Source organism: Magnolia sinica, chromosome 10, assembly GCF_029962835.1.
Source record: "Magnolia sinica isolate HGM2019 chromosome 10, MsV1, whole genome shotgun sequence".
In the NCBI taxonomy this organism is placed as follows: domain Eukaryota; kingdom Viridiplantae; phylum Streptophyta; class Magnoliopsida; order Magnoliales; family Magnoliaceae; genus Magnolia; species Magnolia sinica.
The window spans coordinates 83,540,344-83,560,401 of record NC_080582.1 but is presented as its reverse complement, the minus strand read 5'-3'; the positions used below and the strand labels follow the sequence as shown (position 1 = coordinate 83,560,401).

The following is a 20,058-nucleotide window of genomic DNA, read 5'->3' as shown; positions in this document are numbered from 1 at the left end:
AACGGCTATGCTTATCGGCTTGCAGCAATAATGACTGGCAGCTTTTATGTCATGATATAGGTATAAACCGCACGCCGGTCCTATAACAATATATGTTTATAACGGCTACTACAACAGCTTTGACGGCGTTTGGACTTTGTTTCGTGATTTCTCTTAATTTTCATTAGTTTCTGTCAAAATAACAGCACCCCACCTTTTTACTTCATCTGGCAAGCTATAAAACGTTCCAAGCTCCGGCCGTTCCTCTAGAATATCAGTTCTAAAACTATTATCACAACTCATTTGAAAAAGGAGATGCAGTTGATGGCGGTAGTCATTCTAACCATTATGAGACTTTAATGCTGTTGCAGGCCAATGATTCGAGTGCATGGGATTTCAGTTTGCACAAGTGAGCCCCATGTTCCAGTGATCCAGACCATTGGTAAGTTGGAGACCACTGTGGATGGATCATGCTCTAAAAATATCCTCAACAGGACAACCTAGCCTTCTGTCTGATGTCCTGCAAGCAAACGGTTAGGAAGATAGAAAATCTGAGTTATTTTTTGGGGTGTGATCGATCTATGGTGGAGAATTTTTATAAAAAGATAGCTATTCAACTGGCCATGATATATGGGTGGAATGAGAGCAGGATTACGGTCCAATTCTAGGATTTATTTATTTTTTAAACTTAACACTCCGGAAGTAGCCTACTGAAAAGATCAGTTCATATCCATTTAGAATTATGAGTTCTTCATATCGATGGCTTGGATCAAAAAACCATGGGCCCCACTTGCGCAAACGGCAAACTGAAAAAAACAGAACAGAATTATATCAACTCTCAGCCTCTACCTCAATTTAGAAACACTATACATCAAAGCACAAACAGATATAGCAGATTCAAATCTTAAACTCAGTTTAAGAGAAAATGAAAGCCACTCAAGATTAAAAAATTCACATATTTGCATGTGGGTCCTGATGACCTGAACTGACAATCAGCTATAGCATACAGATCTAAAGATTCAGTTCCATTGAACAGGTTTGTGAGTTGTGTCCATGTCTAGAAGAGAGGAATCATCAGGTCCTACATCCTAATGGATCAAGGTGTAAATAGTGTTGTGATGCACCCATCCTTTACAAGTGGGGCCCATGATTTGGTGATCCAGATTGTTGATGTGGATGGGGGATGCCCAAAAATATCTGCCACATTGGAAGTTCCCAGACATGCAATCTTTGGGTTAGAATCATCCAATCTGGAAGATTTTCAGGGCAACCCCATACCCATGGCATGGCCCATCAGATCAACGGTATGGATCACTGAACCATTGGTCCCACCTATGTCAAATTAGCATATCAGGATGCTCCCAATAGGGAATTTAAACCAGAAGACAAATTTGTGGCCCAGACAAATTGGATGATTTGATCATTTTCAATTGATTAAACAGTGACCATTTGCAACTCGTTTTGCCAGGGTTAGCAACAAGCGCCTGTATTTCTATCAAGTTTTCCCTCGGTCAATTAAGCAAAAATAGAGGAAGAATGTTTTGGACTTCATCCTCATATATGCTTGATCAGTTATTGAGGTTCAAGTAGAAAACATGGGATTGTTGGAAAGCAAGAAACACATTTTTAATGTGCAGAAATAGTGATAATTCAATTACGCTTATGCTTACTTTCCCTAGCAAATCAGCCAGCATACCAATGTTACCTAAATCCCCAACTCCCTACATTTTCTGTTTCGAATTCTGTGATTCTAGCTATTTTACCAATCCAAAATTATGGTTTTATACTCTTAGTGTAGATTAAGTTGTAATGTAAATCTATATTCAGAACCCAGAGATATATACTTTCTTCTATGAAACAAAATGCATGTATGTATATTACTCTGCATGAGGGAAGTTTACTAATAACATATGCAAGGACCTGTTTGGACAGACAGAAAAAGAAAATGAATAAGCTTCCCCATGATGAGACGTCTTGCTATGTTTGGATACCTGAGGTAATATTGGACTTCATAAAGCAATCGTTACCCAATTTTCATGCACAAGATAGAAGGGGACAATTGTGAGAGATTTATGCATTTTCTTTTCTTTTTCTTTTTCTTTTTCCTTTTTTGAAATGTAGCTTTATGAGACTTCCACTTACTATCCAAACAAAACCCTCAAAAATGGAATCTATGTTTCGATAGTGCTCAAGGAAATCTAGGGAAATCATCATTGGATTATCATCACAATTTACTTACCCATCACACATAAGTTCTCTTACAGAATATTGTGATTCAGTGAGGATGAGGTTTTAGTATGCCATCTTGCAAGACCATCTGGAGAAGAAAAATCCATTTTGGGTGCAGTGAGATTATGGTTTTCCAATGGAAAATCCTCCCATGGAGGAGGCCGGCTTTTGGGGCTGGTCTAATTCAAAGCTGCCAGATAAGTTGAAGGCTCTATCTAAAACTTCTGATGTTTTGAAATTGGCATCAGTGTAATTGCATAAGCAAGCCAAGTATCATGTTCAAGAAGCCGTGTTTGAGGGGATTCCAGTTATCACTTTCATGGATGAGGAGATGACTCTTGCAGTATATCCATGGAAGCAAGCGATGGTGGGGTGTTTTGTCAATGCAAGTCCCACAGTAGAGGAAATCTAGGTTGTGATTTGTTTGGATGGGGTTTGAAAGGAGAAATATATGAGGTGCAGATCAGGTTAAGTCAATGTTTTTTTTTTCTCCAATTTGCCTGAATGGAATATGTTGTATGCATTTTATCATGAGATTATCAAGCTCTGATGAAGCAACCAATTCGTATTGCTTGTCAAGTCTCATGGGTTGCCGAGAAGGGGGTGTTCTTCTAATAAATGCAGAATATTTGATGAGAAAATGAAGCTTGAACCACCGCTAGAACTGAACAAACCAGGTCTGAAGAAGGGCAACAGTGGTAGGGAAGGTAAAAAGTAGTGGATCCAAAAATTGTTGTATTCTGGTGATAAATCGGCGCACGATGATGTTACAGTCAATCATGTTAATGATAATGCCAATACAATGAATAGAGTAGAAGGTAGCAAGTCTATGGACTACAGGTATGGGTCCAGCTCAATGGCCCAGTGGTAGACAGACTCTGTTTCAACATGGATCATGGGATCGAGTGCCCATGTGGTGTGATGTGTGTAGTGTGGGTGTGGGTGTGGAAAAAAAAATAAAAAAATGTTTATGTGATAATCAAGTGGTGGTAGAAGAATATGGACTCGTTTGGATAGAGCATTGGTGTATAATGATTTCCTACTTTAAAGGTTCTCATCTCTCTTGGGTGTCCTTAGATCACTTGCCTCAATTGTTATCTATGAAGGATGACCACTTTAATGCTCCTTCCTTCTTTTCATTTTTATTTTTATTTTTGACTCACTTTAAAGCTCCTAAAGCCATTTACATTCCGAAGGATGCAGACATTTTGTGAAGGTTTTTTGGAAACGGTAGAAAGGAATTGGACTACCTATTCTGGGTCCACTTACTGTTGTGGTTCTTTTGAAGCTTAAAAGGTTAAAGGAGGCTTTCAAAGATTGGAATAAAAATGTTTTTTGTAATATTTTTCAAAGAATCTCGAAACTATTCATCTTGAAAATATGTTACTTATGTTAAGAAGTTTACAAGATGAAGTTGCTCTGGAAGAGACTAAATCAAATCTGGCTAACTTGCAAAAGGAGTGTTTTGGAAGCAGGAGTTGGGGTAAATTGGCTTGTGGAAAGGGACAAAAATAAAAATCATTCTACTATGGTTGATAGTAGATGTCGAAATTTTCAAAAAAAATAAAACCAGCAATGGGGAGGTTATGGAAGATTTACAAAAAATCTCAGAAGCAGCTATTCAGTTTTTCTCAAGCATGTTGTCTTCTCAAAACTTTACTGTTTCCAAAGGTATATATACTATTATTCCAAATATAGTTTTTAGGAAGATAATTCCATTCTAATGAATATCCCATCAAGGGAGTAAGTCAAAGAAGTGGTGTACAACATTCCGATTGATAGTGGCCCATGTCCAAATGGCTTCTCTATTTTATTTCATGTTGGAATATTGTGGGAGAATATAAAGGCTGTGTGTTTTCTTACAAGAGGCTGACCTTCCTAGAGACTTCACCTTGTCTTTCATATCTCTCATCCCAAAAGTTGAAAATCCTTTCTATTCTCAGAATTTCGGCCTATTAGCTTATGCAATTGCATTTATAAAAAATTTCCAATGTGATGAAATCAAGACTGAATATGATTTTTCCCAAGCTAATGTCTGAAGAATCAAGACTAAATATGATTTTGCCCAAGCTAATGTCTGAAGAACAAGGGAGCTTTTGTTTCATGGAGGAATATTTCTGAGAATATTGCTTTGGCTCGTAAAATTGTCCAGGAACTCAATAGGAAAGTTCTTGGGAATAATGTGATCAGCATATTAGATATGGCTAAGATGTATGAACTCGAGTGGAGCTTTCTGTTTGAAGTTCTCAGAAGCTTTGGTAAGTATAGGGAAGAAATGCATTATGAATTGTTGGTTTTCGATTGTGATGAATGAATGGTTGCTATAATATAGGACCTTCATAATTAAGAAATTTTAATTTTGTTATAATATGGGACCTTCATAATTAGGGGGCCTTAGGCGATTGCCTCACCTGCCTACCCCTTTGAGCCGCCCCTGATAGCAATGCAATAACAAGGACTTGTTTGGCATCTCTACTATGATTCAATAAGAGCTACTCCAATATGCTCTTTTTGTTTTAGCTCTTGTTTTAAATAGGCTCATTTGGTGATATTATTTTTTCAAGTTAAAGAAGTCTCTTATTTGAAATAAGTATATTTGGTAAAGCCTTCAAATAAAATTTGTTTAGGATGGTTGACATCATTTTTAAATATTACAACAACTCCATTATAAGAGTAATCAAATGGTTGTTTCGGTGGACTATGCCCCAAATAACAAAGGAATTGATGATTGTAATCTTCATATTTAAAGGCACTTAGGCCATCCATTATATTGTACGTTAAATGTGTATAAACCATCATATGGAGCCCACATTTGATGTGGACTGTCCAACGTGTGAGCCAAACATTCAAAGTGGGTCGTACATCATACAAGGCCCGACTTGAATGTGGACCATTCATTATTAGGGGTCCACATTGATGTAAGTCGTCCATCGTATAGGGCCCACAATTAATGCTAATTGTCCTTTATGTAAGAGGCTCATCCTCAATGTCCACTACCCATCACCCATCACACGGAGTCCACATATAATGTGTCCATAGCGTGGGCCCTAACTTCGAAGTTGATTGTCTATCATGTGGGGCCCACTTTTGGCGTTCACCATTCATCATGTGCGGCGCACCTTTTACGTGGATCATCCATCACGTGGCCCACCTTGGACATGGGTAATCCATCATGCGAGACCTTGGAAGTGGATCGTTCATTAGGTGAGGCCCACTTGAGGGGGTCATCCATCGTGTGAGGGGCCACACTTTGATGTTGGCCATCCATCATGTGAGGCCCACTCCATCCATTATGTGGGCCCACCTTAACGTGGACCATTCATTGTGTGGGGCCCCACCTTCAATATGTGCATGTGGGCCTACTTTTGATGTCAATTGACATTACATGGGCCCACCTTAGTGACCATCATCCATCATGTGGGTCCCACCTTTGATGTGGATTGCACATCAAATGGGACCCACTTAATGTGCATGGTCGGTCATTCTAGGCCACACTTTGATGCGAGTCACGTATCATTTGGGGCCCACCTTTGATGTGAACTATTCATTATATGGGCCTACCTTGATGTGGGGCCCCATGTTCAATGTGAGTCATTAATCATGAGGGGCCCACCTTTGATGTCCACCATCCATCATGTGGGACTCAACCATTAATATGGTCATTCATCATGTGGGCCCACCTTTGATGTCCACCATCCATCATGTGGGACTCAACCTTTAATATGGTCATTAATGTCAACCTTCCCTCCTGTGTTCCCGCATTAACTGTCCACCACCCATCATGTGGGGTCCCACCTTTGATGTGGACCATCCACCAGGTAGGGCTTGCTTGATTTGGATTGTTCATTGTGTGGGGCCACACTTTGATGCATGCCATTCATCATGTGGGGCTCACTTTTTATGTGACCGTGAATTATATGGGCCCTCCTTTGATGTGGACCATTCATCATGTGGGGCCATCTTCAATACTAGTCATTCATCACGTCAGCCTACCTCAAAGAAATTGTAAAGAGAATATAAGAGGGTAAGACGAGCATTACTTGAAAAGCTTAATGATTAAAATATCTATCTGCTAAAGCTAAATAAGCTTTGTTTAAAAAAGTAACCCCTCCCTAATTTATTAAATTGAACTTATTTACTAATTTATAAACAAATAAGCATTACGGTTATAGACTTTTACGAAATAATTTAAAAGCTTTTATATATATATATATATATATATATATATGTTTGGGAAAAAATAGTACAAATCCGAAGGCTCGGCTATGGAATGGACCAACTCTACTGACTCCGCCTAGGAGTCCGAGGCATGACAATTAAACACCTAAAGGAGAGACTTAGCTCGGAGGCAGGGAGATAAACCCCGACCGAGACTTACGAAGTCATGAACCATAAGGCGAAATATGTGAGACGCATGAAATTGACTCAAATAACGAGGCAGCAACGTCTAAAGGGATTGATTAAAGGTCCCAAGCTTGAAAGCCACCCGACCGATCATAAAACCTACCCATATTAAGTCGGTTACAGGGTCAACTATCGGATTAAGAAAGGATATCGATTACGGATCGATCCTATTTCATACGACAGAAGGCAAACGGCCCCATCCTTGCAGCCAGCCGAGGCTCACTTATTAGAAAGTCGGTTAAGGCCGAGTCAAGCAGGGAAGAGACGATGTTAATGAAAACAGTCTGGAAAATCCAGTAAAAGGACCCTTGATCTCGAAAATCTCAGGATCGGGTGGAATCGAAAAACAGGATCAAATCAAATCTCCGATATGCCAGGAAGAGAATCCCTATATGCCGGGAACCTCTCGTTCCTATAAATACAGGAAACCTCCTAGTGAAAAGGTATGTTCAACAAAAAAAAATCCTAAAAGACTTTCTTCCCTGATCCTATCACTGACTTAAGCATCAGAGGTTCCCCGGCATTAGCCAGGGTCCCCTTTGTTCCTTACTTGTGCAGGTGGTAGGTCGGAAGAGGGTGAGCTAGGTTTTCGGATCAACAATATATATATATATATATATATATATATATATATATATATGAAATAAATCAATAATCTTTTATTTGTACAGATGCTAGACGCCCCCTAACTTTGAGTGCATTAGCGAGCCATAATTGTGTAATTCGAGAGAGCAGGAGCCACCATGCAAATGACTAGTTGGTGGTTACGCGTGAATCCAATCAAGGGTGCCAACAGGTCAGGTTGGGTTTGTGCATTACTAATGCCTATCTACTATGTGGCCCCACAGCCACGGCACGCTTTGCAGGGGCCATGCCCCAAGGGGTGTTTGTTTTTTCTATTACATATGTAAATACCAGTAAATGGTACTAATGGCTTTTGAATGGTGTTTGTTTGAGAGGAAAACTGGGTCCTAATGCATGAAATCAATAGGGTTTTGGTACCCGTTAAAATCTATGGGTCCCTCAGAGATATGTCTGATCCACGCTGTCCATCTATTTTACCATCTGATTATAGATAGTGAAACCAAAAATGAGGCAGATTGGAAACTCAAGTGGACCAGACCACAGAAAAAAGGGGGGCTAGTGACGTCCACCATTAAAAATTGAAACCCTTCGTAGGGCCCACAGGGATGTGTATTTGTCATCCAACCTGTTCATAAAATTACATTGGCATGCATGAAGGATATACACAAATATCAGCTTGATCCAAAACTTCTGTGGGCCCCTAAAATTTTTCAACATTAGGCGTCCAATCTTCACCATTTCCTATGGTGTGGTCCACTCAAGCTTCATATTTGCATTATTTTTGGGCTTATGCCCTAAAATGAGCTGGTGGAACAGATGGACGGTGTGAATAAGATACAAACATCATGTGGGCCCCACAACTTTTACATGTGGAAATATACAAAATTCAGTTCTCTAGAATGTAAAGCTTTGCAAACAAGCTCACCTCGAAACCGATGCTGTAATTACAAAGGGTAAATAATCGTTGTCCATTTACCGGTAACTACATGTGTCCCCCCCCCCCCCCCCCCCCCAAGTTTCTTCGATGCAAGAGTAGCTGCTTGGGTTTTACGAACCCCAAACTCCAGGATCTCATCACTCCCTGTCTTCTGAAAACCTTGACTTTCTCATCGTCAATCAACGATCGCTGTCATTTGTATGTCTCTCTCTCTCTCTCTCTCTCTCTCTCTCTCTCTCTCTACATGGCGTATGCGGTCGATGGATGGCAGGTTTTCAGAGGAACCCGCTGTCCACGATGGGCCCACCAGAGATCAGTGATCCAGACTGCTGGGAGTTGGATGCGGCCATGACCCAAGAATGCCGATGCGTAAATCCTGACCTTTCATCTCGTTGCCTGCAAGCAGAGGGTCACGAACAAAACTACAGCATCGGTCCACACAAAAACGCCCAGTTTTAGTGGCTCAGATCTTCCCATCTCGAATCTTTATGGGGCATTGTCCATCGAGAGCTTTGCACGGTACACACTGTTTTATTCTGTTTTTATTTTCAATTTCTATCCATACTTGGGTAATCCAGGCCATTGTTCTGCTGCAGCCCACCCCGAACGGACCATGCCCCAAATATCTCTGAGATTGGAACATCCTATCCCACAATTCTGTCAAACAGGCGATTCTGTCGTCTCGATTATTTTCATTCTTGAATTGTTCCTGTTTGTTGAATTTCTGTGTTCAATGTAAGCCGCATTCGAAATTTGTGAAAACATACTCCAGAAGAAATGGGAGAAGCTGATGACAGTGGAAGATCGAAGAAAATGTATTTGTGACTGTGGGCACAACTTGTTTTGATGCTCTCGTCAACGTGGTAGACTCTCAGCTACTTAAAGAAGAATTTTTCAGGAAAGGCTACACCGATCTTCTCATTCAAATAGGTCGTGGAACGTATACTCCCTCAAAGGTATCTTATCCACCTTCACATGTTTGAACTTTTGTTCTGCTTTTGCCATCTCTTCGCAAACTCAAATTAGTTTTAGGGGTCGTTTGGATGCCTGTAAATCATTTACAGCCTGTCCTGTTTGGCTGTAAGATGTAAATGATTGTCTGTGTTTGGATAGCCTGTAAATTGTTTAAGTCCTGTAAATGGAGAGCCTGTAAATGAAATCACAGCTCTTTGCCTGTAAATCAAATGGGGCTGAAAGCTGTAAATGATTTACAGCCTGTAAACCATTTACAGGCATTTTTCAGCATCCAAACACAGACTATAAACCATTTACAGGCATCCAAACGATCCCTTATGAGGAAGCCTCAATGAAATCACCAGCCCTTTTTAAAAAAAAATAAATTTAATCGTGTATGCATATAGAATGGTGCCATCAGTGTGTTGACAATGATGAACATGTGTGTGTAAGTAGACTGATAGAGCAATCAAAGATGGAATTGGATCTGCTGAGTTAGATAAGAATACATACCAATTTTGAGGATCAAGTACCAGCCATGATGCTCCAGTTTTGCATATTCTTCTTCAATTAGCAGACAATAATAGGAAATAATGAGTAGAATTGGATATATGTTCTGATTGACAACACAAAATATCTCAAGGAGTCAAACCAAAGTGTATGTAAAAGAATCAGTTTCCTAGGTTTTGAATCCAATTTCAGGAACAAAGAATAACTAATTCAATCAACATATCATAAATCTATGAAGGGTGGCTGTGGAGATGGGAAATGGTAGATTTATCAGCTTTTGGTGTGACGTGTGGTGCAGGGATGCAGCACTGAGGACTGTTTACCCCCACCTGTTTCTTGTGTTGATTTCCATGGAAGTCATAGTGGTAGTGCTATGGTGTTAGGGCAAGCGGGGGATAAAAATACTAAATTCTTCCATGCTATCGCAAGCGCAAGAGTGAGGGCCAACTGCATTTCTTCCCTATCTGTTAATGGTGTTAGGCTAGAGGATAAATATCCTATCTGTAAAGCTGCTGTTGAGTTCTTTCATTCCCTTCTAACCTCAAGGCCATCCAGCTCCCATCTCTGGATAAGCTGCACTTCACTCCTTGTCTGAGGAGTTGGCTGGCATGTTGGAAGCCCCTTTCTATTTGGACGAAATCAAGCAAGCCGTGGATAATCTTGAGGAGAAAAGGCCCCTGGCTGCCCTGATGGGTTCCCAATAGCTTATTTCAAATCCCTTTGGGACCCCATCAAGATTGAGCTCTTAGAATTTGCTAACGATTTTTATTCCTTTGGCAGTTTCCCATCTGAACTTGGGTGCACTTTCATTGCTTCGATTCCTAAAATTAAAGGAGCAGTCAGCTTGAAATACTTTAGGCCGATTAGCTTGATTGGTGGTGTTTATGAGATCATAGCTAAGATTCTGAGTCAAAGGTTAAGAAAGGTCCTTCCCTAGGTAATATCACCCTATCAAAGTGCCTTCATAGCTGGTAGAAAATCTTGGACAATGCACTGCTCGCTCATGAATGTTTGGATTTATGTCTTAAATTGAGAAGAAGAGGTATTGTTTGCAAGCTGGATTTGGAAAAGGCTTACGATCACATTGAATGGCCTTTTCTTGATTATCTTTTTTTACAGAATGAGATTTGGTGAGAAATGGAGTAATGAAGGAGCATTTTCACATCGGGCTCGAATGGGGTGACCTATGAGATGCAGGGGCACATTTGGGGTGGGTGGCCCGCAGAACCCATGGATTTGGAGCCCGTGTGAGGCGGGTGGCTCGTGTTAGGCAAAACCCATGGATTTGGGGCTCACGAGGAGGGTTCGGGCGAGGACCTAACCCATGGACTTGGGGCCTGGGTTATGAGATAAAGAGATTAATTCGCCATGCTCTAATAGTTCGAGCTTTTAGAGCAAGTGGTTACTTGTCCTGCATCAAATTGGTATTAGAGTGGGAGGTCTCGTGTTCGAGACTCTTCATCGAGAGTGATTAATGCAGGGGCATTTTCACACCGGGCTCGAGTGGGGTGGCCTGTGGGATGCAGGGGCACACTTGAGGTGGGTGGCCCACAGAACCCATGGATTTGGGGCTCTTGTGAGCCGGGTGACTCGTGTTAGGCAGAACCCATGGATTTGAGACTTACGAGGAGGGTTCGGCCGAGGACCTAACACATGGACTTGAGGCCTGGGCTATGAGATAAAGGGGATTAATTCGCCATGCTCTAACAGTTCGAGCTTTTAGAGCAAGTGATTAATTGTCCTGCATCATGGAGACTCTGGATTAGATCATGTATCTCCACAGCCAAATTTTCAATTTCAATCAACCGTTCCTCCTTCGGTTTCTTTAGTTCTTCTCAAGGAATCCGTCAAGGGGACCCCCTTTGTCATTGTTGCTGAGGCTCTTAGTCATATGCTTAGCAAAGGCTAGGAGGACGGACTCTTCAAATGATTTTAGTTTGCTAATCTTCCAACTTTGATAAATCATTTGCAATTTGCAGACGACACCCTTCTCTTTTGTCAAGCCTCTGAATCGGAAGTGGTGACCTTGCACGTAGCCATTGATTGGTTTGAAATTGTCTCAGGTTTAAACATTAACATTGCCAAAAGTGAACTGCTTGGGATTAATTTATCCCCTTATGAGAACGATGCTTTTGCAGATGTCTTCGGTTGTAAATCTGCCTCGTTTCCCACTACCTATATGGGGCTCTCTCTGTGCCTGGTAAACCTATTGTGCACCTTTTGGATAGGATAGTGGAAAGAATGGAGAGAAGGCTGTCTGCTTGAAAAAAACAAGCTCCTATTCTTAGGGGGCTGTATCACTCTTATTAAAGCTTCTCTCTCCAACCTTTTGACTTACTTCCTCTCTCTATTTGGATGCCCCAGATCTGTGCTCTTCTGCATTGATAAAATCAGAAGGGATTTTCTTTGGCAAGGCGGGTCGTTATCTAGAAAAATCAGAAGGGACGCTGTGGTCCAATTGATGGTAGCCATTCTTTTGAGTCTAGGGGCCCCGTTGGTCAATTGGTCCATTGATACTCTTGATCTTTCACTGACTCAATTTTGAAGCCTGACATGCTCCATATCCTCAACCTGGATGCTTTAGCGGGCAGATCTTGAATTAGGGACCCTTGGGTGGGCACAATCTTCAATCGATCAACAGTGGGACCACTCGTGGTCTCCCGTTGGATAATCGGATGGTCTTGCACCACAGGTTCTTTACATGGTTGGACTTTACAGTTCAACTACTGCATGTTGAAATTTTACATGATTGGAATGTGAAATGGAATGTAGACAGCTTGAGCTGCAATTATATTGGAAATTCCACATGAATTTTTAGTCGTCTTGCATTTGGACCCCAACATTCTATTCTATTGAACATATATTCAGCTTCATCTCATTGGTTTTTGAAACAGATTAAAATGAGGTAAAATTCAGAACAGGAGTTGCTCCCAATGAGTACTTTTTTTTTTTGAAGATGCCAACCTGGACAACTTTGACCTGTTTGAAAAAAAGGAAAAAGAAAAAAAAAAGAAAGAAGAGGAAACAATTTGACAAGTGGACAAGACTTGATCAAGTCCTCAGTAGGAACCTACCAGCACCTTTCTTCTTCTTCTTCTTCCTTCATTTTGTTGGCTAGGTGCGGCCATAACCTTTAAGCACACGGATCGAAGAAGATTGTGTGCTTCTCAATTTCTTCAGTATTACTGCGAACCTCCTAATTCTCTGCCCCCTTCAAATGGAAATGATGCACACTTCAACCTTAGGAGAGAGAAGGAGATGCCCATGTCCAATCAGTTGGATGGCTAGTTTACTGTCATACTGGCAGATAATTTCCATCCTGTGTGTGTGATATACATCCTTGAAAGGTTGGCCTATGGTGAGTATCCCATTTGGACAGCTAGTTTACCATCCTACTACGGATAATTTCCATCCTATCATGTGTATGTGACATTTAACCCATACAAAAGGTTGGCCCTACTTAAGATCTTAGCTGGACGACTAGTCTACTGTCCTGCTGGTGGATAATTCCCATCCTATCATGTGTTTGGAACATCCAACCCATTCAAAAGGCCGGTCCCACCGTGAGGCCACACCTATATATTTTTTTTATACCAGCGACTATCAATTGTTGTCAGATAGCATTGTGAATATATGTTGGGACCTTCATGTACATATCTCGCTTGTGATTTGGGGAAGAAAAAGTGGGACACTAGAGCCTTCTTGATGCGGGTTCTATTCATCACGCTGCACCAAGTTGCCAAGCCTGCCTTGTTGGCTTGGAAGTGTGGAAGCTAGTTTGGCATTGAGAAGAATGGAGCAAGTCTTTAAGACCAGCCCAAAACGGCAAGTGAGCTCAACATAGCAAAGAGCCAAATTGAACACTTGCCAATGGGCACTCCACTCGGTGAAAATATAATTTTCAGATGCATTCGGAGTAGTTCTAGTTCATTCCTAAAATAACTGAATGCTCCATAGCAAAAAATAACATTTTGGTAATTTCGCTACACTAGCACCATCGAGATTGCATTTCGTATATTGCCCTTGCTTGAAGTCGCCACTAGATAATTCTATGCATTCTTCTAAATGAACACAGGTATCTTTGGAAGTGTCTTTCTTTCATGTGATGCAGCAATAGCTGCCCCCATGTCTTTTCAAACAGGAAGGAAGGGAGGGAATAGCTGCTCCTATCACATAAAAAGTGAATCATCTGACAGATTTTCTCTCAATGCAGATTTCAGGAGAAGATGGATCTTTGGCCGTGGACTACTTTGCCTTTTCACGAAGCATTGCTGAGTACATGAGATCTGCGTCTCTTATAATCAGTCATGCAGGTTCTATCCCACTCTAAATGTGGTAGTTGTTTGCTGCAATCTCAACTGTTCTAGTCCTGAATCAATCATCTGGAGATAAAGCTATTCTTCTTAATGATTATTATCTTCTTGATGATTTTAATGATTCTCTGATTATTATCAAGTTTTTAAAAACTCAAAACTCAACTCAGGCATGGCTCATGTGGCCCAATCATAACCAACTCAGAAGCTCGGACAAGTACTCAGTGATTTTCAAGTTTAAAAAAGCTTATTGTTATAGCCTGATTTTTCAAGTTCTTTATTTACTAGATTGGGTATTTTTCAAGATGTTTAATGACCAAGTAACCTATTAGGCTGACTTATGTATTGATCAAGCTCTTCGAGTTACTCAAACCTATTTGCCCATACATAGAAAGAAGGTTCTGCTGATTATCAATGATTTCCTGAAGTTGTCAACTATCATTTTTTCAATTTTTAAGCTCTTCATTGAACATGTTGGGACTTGCTGATTGATTCAACCGAGACTTTGGTCAAGGGAGTTGGTCTTTTAAAAGTCGGGAAAACTTGAAAAACTGAAGAATCATACTACACGAGCATTTTGGACTTGAAAGACTGAATAATATCCCATGAAGTTTCAAGTCTGATTGGATTGGGGCTGTCATCAAATCCTAGTGGAATTTCGAGTTCATAGACAGAGATACCTATGTGATTGTTGTGAAGATCGTTACTAGTCAAAAATATGGATTTGGTAATTTTGATTTCTTTTTCTTGTTCTTTTCGTTTGATATCAAATATGCATAGAGTAGCTAATTTGTTACTAGTTAAGATGAGTAATCATGATTAGTCACATGAGATATATGTTAGGAAGAGGAATATTGGATGAGCCTGAACCTGAGTTATGCATAGCATCCTCAATCCTCAGTTTGTCCAATGCGGCCCTGTGGTTGGCTGATGTAGGCCATTGTTTTGATGGCCCCAAAGTGGATGGACCTTGCCCCAAAAATCTCCTCGATTGTTCAAAAATCCTCGGTTGTTCAAAACTCAGCCTTCCACCTGGGGAATGGAGCGGCTATTCGATTCTGGGACGATCTCTGGTTGGGGGACAGTAAGCTGAAGGATCGCTTCCCATCTATTCATCGCATCGCCGTAAACAGGGACAGCGCGATCGCCGACTTATTCCGCCAGTCCACATCCGGGATAGTATGGGACATTAGATGTTTCAGAAGCCTTCGCGACTGTGAGATTGCTGATTATGCTGCCTTACTCGATCTCTTATCCACGGTATCTCCGATCCAATCTGAGCCAGACAAACTTATCTGGCTAAGAAATAAATCATCCTCTTTCTCAGTCAAGTCTCTTTATGAAGCTCTCGCCCTCCCTCCCCCCCGCACATTTGTTGGCAGCCCTTTTATCTGGAAGTGTCCCATCCCTCCCAAGTTCCTTTGCTTCAGTTGGCTGGCGGCTAAAAACCGGATCCTCACCATAGACAATCTCAGGAAGAGACGGAAGCAGCTGGTTAATATCTGTCTGTGCTGCATGGCTAGCGACGAAACAGTGGATCATCTGCTCGTCCACTGCCCCTTTGCTACTCAGATTCGCCAGGATTTTTTTTTTCTCGTTTTCATATCAGTGGGTGCGTCCCCGCTTCAGCCTGTTCTCTTCTGGCATATTGCCATGGATTCAAGTTGGGCAAGGCTAAATCTAAAGTGTGGAGGATGGCAATTTTGGCCATTTGGTGGGCGATTTGGAAAGAAAGAAACAACAGATGCTTCGACGACTCTCAGTCCTCTCCTGTTGTTGTTGGTTCAAGGGCTAAATCTTTGATTATTGAGTTAGCCGCCAATGTTTATTCCCTTAAGGACTTTAAATTTCTGTTTCTTGGCATGTAAAGTCGGCTTCTGCTACCTCAGCAGCTGCCCTCTGCTTTGTTTTTTCTTTTCGTTTTAATATATTCTCTCGTTGCTTTTGAAAAAAAATAAAAAAATCTCCTTGATTGGATAATCCTAACCCTGCAATTGTTGCTCCACAAGTAGATGGTTAAGTGATGTAGATGGATGGCAAAGAAAATACGAAGAGGAGAAGAATGGATTTTTGCACACACCATAAAATTTGAAGGGGTTGATTTTTTAGTTTTTATTTTAAATAATATTACTATTATTATTATTATCATAATAAGGTTTTCTCCCTCTGTAAGAGTGCTTTCTCCTTGAACTGATGCTTCTTTTTGACAGATAATTTCTGTAAGAGAATGCTTTTTCCTTGAACTTGCAAGTCTTTTTGACAGATAATTTTAAACTACTCCCCTTTGGTTTCTGACATTGTAAACATGTCCTCTTTAGTCTTGGATTATTACAATTACATCACCTCTGGTTTACACATTTGTCGCATATTTCCCTGCACAGTCTTTTAGCGTCGTTATTTTTTACAAGTTGACCATTTTACCCTATCTCTCAGGTGACTAGTTGTAGACGTATGGGCCTACTACAGTTCATCTATGTCATCCAACCCATTCAACATGGTCACTCCATGAAAATGGGAAGCCCGAAAAATATACTCATCCAACCATCAGGTAGCCCACCATGTAGATTTGGAAGTTTTTGGGTAGGTGTGGCCCACCTCATTAAATTTGGAGGTTTTGTGTGGGTGTGGCCCACCTAATGATTGGATTATCTTGACTTTTTTTTTGGCATCCAATATTTAGCGTGGACAGACCTGCTGGACAGGTTGGATATCATTTATACATAACAGTGGGTCCACATGCGTGCAAAAGAAACTCCTGGGACAAGGATATTTTTGTCATTTGGTGCACATTCCACTTAACGTGGAGCAGAGGGGACTGGGCTATGCCTGCTGATGTGGACCATCTGTTTTGCTGTCGGCATGCGGAGGCTGGTGGAGCTATTGGAGAAAGGAAGTGGCGCTGTCTTCTGCTAGCTGTGTTTTGGGCGGTTTGGGCTGCGAGAAACAACTGCGTCTTTAGGGACTTTAGTCTCTATTCCACAGCTGCGTTCTGTAAGGTTTTGATTCTTTTTAGGGTTTGGGTGCCGTAATTTGGTCAGTGACCTCGGTAGAGGCTGGGGCCGTAGCCGATGTATTTTCTTTTTCTTCCTTTTGTTTTTTGTTTTTCTTTGTTTTTCTGCTCGTGCTGCCCTTTTAATAAAGTTTCTCACCTTTCAACAACAAACAAAAAAAACCTTGGGCAGAGTGGAGGTACTTGTAATCAACCAAACTAGAGGGGAGGTGTTTACAATTATCCCGTTTTTGAAATACCAATCTTTATTGCCACATGTATAAAAAGTGAATTATTCTAAATTAAGAGAAAAACAATATACCATAAACATATGGACCTAAATTTCTGCCTTTTTCCCCCTCATATCTGGGAGGTGAAGGATCTTCCTATCTGGGATGTTTTTTGGCCATGGTACATCCAAGGTGGGTCACATCAGCTAAACAGTTTGGGTCGCTGAACCATGGACTGAAACTTGTACAAACTGAGAACCTGAGGAAGTACGCCTTCCTTCGAGTTGAGCTCATAGAATTCCTCATGAATGGAATTCTTTCATATCATTAGGCCCATTTGGTTGCATATTTCGTTTGTGTTTAGTGAACTGATGATGTTAGTGGAATAAGGTTCTAAAAGAACCTTGAGGTACTAATCGTTTCAGTTATTGTGCAGGGTCGGGGAGCATATTCGAGGCATTACGTTTGGGAAAACCTCTAATTGTGGTTGTAAATGAGGATTTGATGGACAATCATCAAAGCGAGTTGGCTGAAGAACTAGCAGAGAGAAAATATCTCCTTTGTGCCCGCCCTCAGACATTGCATGAAGTTATCAGGAGTATGGACTTGGAGTCTCTCATTCCTTACCCGCCAGCAAATGCCGCACCAGCTGCTAAGCTCATAAACAGGTTTCTTGGATTTCCTGATGACTGATTTCCGTTGACTAATCAAGCTGTAGATATTCTACAAAATTAATCAATATCTCTATTGCTGGAATTTGATCTGGGCACCACTTAGCAAGGGGGCAAATATGAGGCGGAGAAAGTCTTGTGGAGGCATAGAAATCTATTGCTGGAATTTGATCTGGACACCTTACGAGGAAGCCTCAATGAAATCACCAGCCCATTTTTTTTTATAATAAATTTAATCGTGTATGCATATAGAATGGTGCCATCAGTGTGTTGACGATGATGAACATGTGTGTGTAGGTAGACTGATAGAGCAATCAAAGATGGAATTGGATCTGCTGAGTTAGATAAGAATACATACCAATTTTGAGGATCTGTTTTTATTAATTAATGATAATATGTTTAACATATAAAATAACTATAATGTAAATAATATATTAATAATTATAATAACATAATACACTATAAATTAATACATACTTATTAAAATAATGTATCATTATAAAATTATTAATATACATATAAATATATATAATAAATAATATGATTTACATAATTGTGCATACATTTATAATATTATATTATAATATATAAATTAAACTTTTATATTAATGTTTTTATATTTATTAAAAATTACAGGTTTATCAGTGTTTTAACATTATGAGTGTATTATATTTTAAAAATCAATTATTACGTGTTTTATTTACATATAAATATCATTTAAAGTTAATATAAGTATATAAGTGTTAAATTATTAAATTTTAAAATATTAATGTATGTATATAGATAAAATATTTAAATTAAATGATTATAACAAATTATTTTATTTTTTTTCCTCCAATTTGCTTGAATGGAATATGTTGTATGCATTTTATCATGAGATTATCAAGCTCTAATGAAGCAACCAATTCATATTGCTCGTCAAGTCTCATGGGTTATCAATGCCGAGAAGGGGGTGTTCTTCTAATAAATGCAGAATATTTGCTGAGAAAATGAAGCTTGAACCAACGCTAGAAGTGAACAAACCAGGTCTGAAGAAGGGCAATAGTGGTAGGGAAGGCAAAAAGTAGTGGATCCAAAAATTGTTGTCTTCTGGTGATAAATACGATGATGTTACAGTCAATCATGTTAATGATAATGCCAATACAGTGAATAGAGTAGAAGGTAGCAAGTCTACGGACTGCAGGTATGAGTCCAGCTCAATGGCTCAGTGGTAGACAGACTCTGTTTCAACATAGATCATGGGATCGAGTGCCCATGTGTTGTGATGTGTGTAGTGTGGGTGTGGGTGTGGAAAAAATAAAATAAAATGTATGTGTTAATCAAGTGGTGGTAGAAGAATATGGACTCGTTTGGATAGAGCATTGGTGTATAATGATTTCCTGCTTTAAAGGTTCTCATCTCTCTTGGGTGTCCTCAGATCACTTGCCTCAATTGTTATCTATGAAGGATGACCACTTTAATGCTCCTTCCTTTCTTTTATTTTTATTTTTATTTTTATTTTTGACTCACTTTAAAGCTCCTAAAGCCATTTAAATTCCGAAGGATGCAGACATTTTGTGAAGGTTTTTTGGAAACGGTAGAAAGGAATTGGACTACCTATTCTGGGTCCACTTACTGTTGTGGTTCTTTTGAAGCTTAAAAGGTTAAAGGAGGCTCTCAAAGATTGGAATAAAAATGTTTTTTGTAATATTTTTCAAAGAATCTCGAAACTATTCATCTTGAAAATAAGTTACTTATGTTAAGAAGTTTACAAGATTGAGTTGCTCTGGAAGAGACTAAATCAAATCTGGCTAACTTGCAAAAGGAGTGTTTTGGAAGCAGGAGTTGGGGTAAATTGGCTTGTGGAAAGGGACAAAAATAAAAATCATTCTACTATGGTTGATAGTAGATGTCGAAATTTTCAAAAAAAATAAAACCAGCAATGGGGAGGTTATGGAAGATTTACAAAAAATCTCAGAAGCAGCTATTCAGTTTTTCTCAAGCATGTTGTCTTCTCAAAACTTTACTGTTTCCAAAGGTATATATACTATTATTCCAAATATAGTTTTTAGGAAGATAATTCCATTCTAATGAATAGCCCATCAAGGGAGTAAGTCAAAGAAGTGGTGTACAACATTCCGATTGATAGTGGCCCATGTCCAAATGGCTTCTCTATTTTATTTCATGTTGGAATATTGTGGGAGAATATTTATAAGGCTGTGTGTTTTCTTACAAGAGGCTGACCTTCCTAGAGACTTCACTTTGTCATTCATATCTC

The 20,058-nt window shown here is 39.9% G+C and overlaps 1 pseudogene; it reads left to right on the top strand.

The window, feature by feature from the left end:
• The first annotated feature begins 8,896 nt into the window (after positions 1-8,896).
• On the top strand, positions 8,897-17,946 carry LOC131217203 (uncharacterized; annotated as a pseudogene).
• Positions 17,947-20,058: the final 2,112 nt, after the last annotated feature.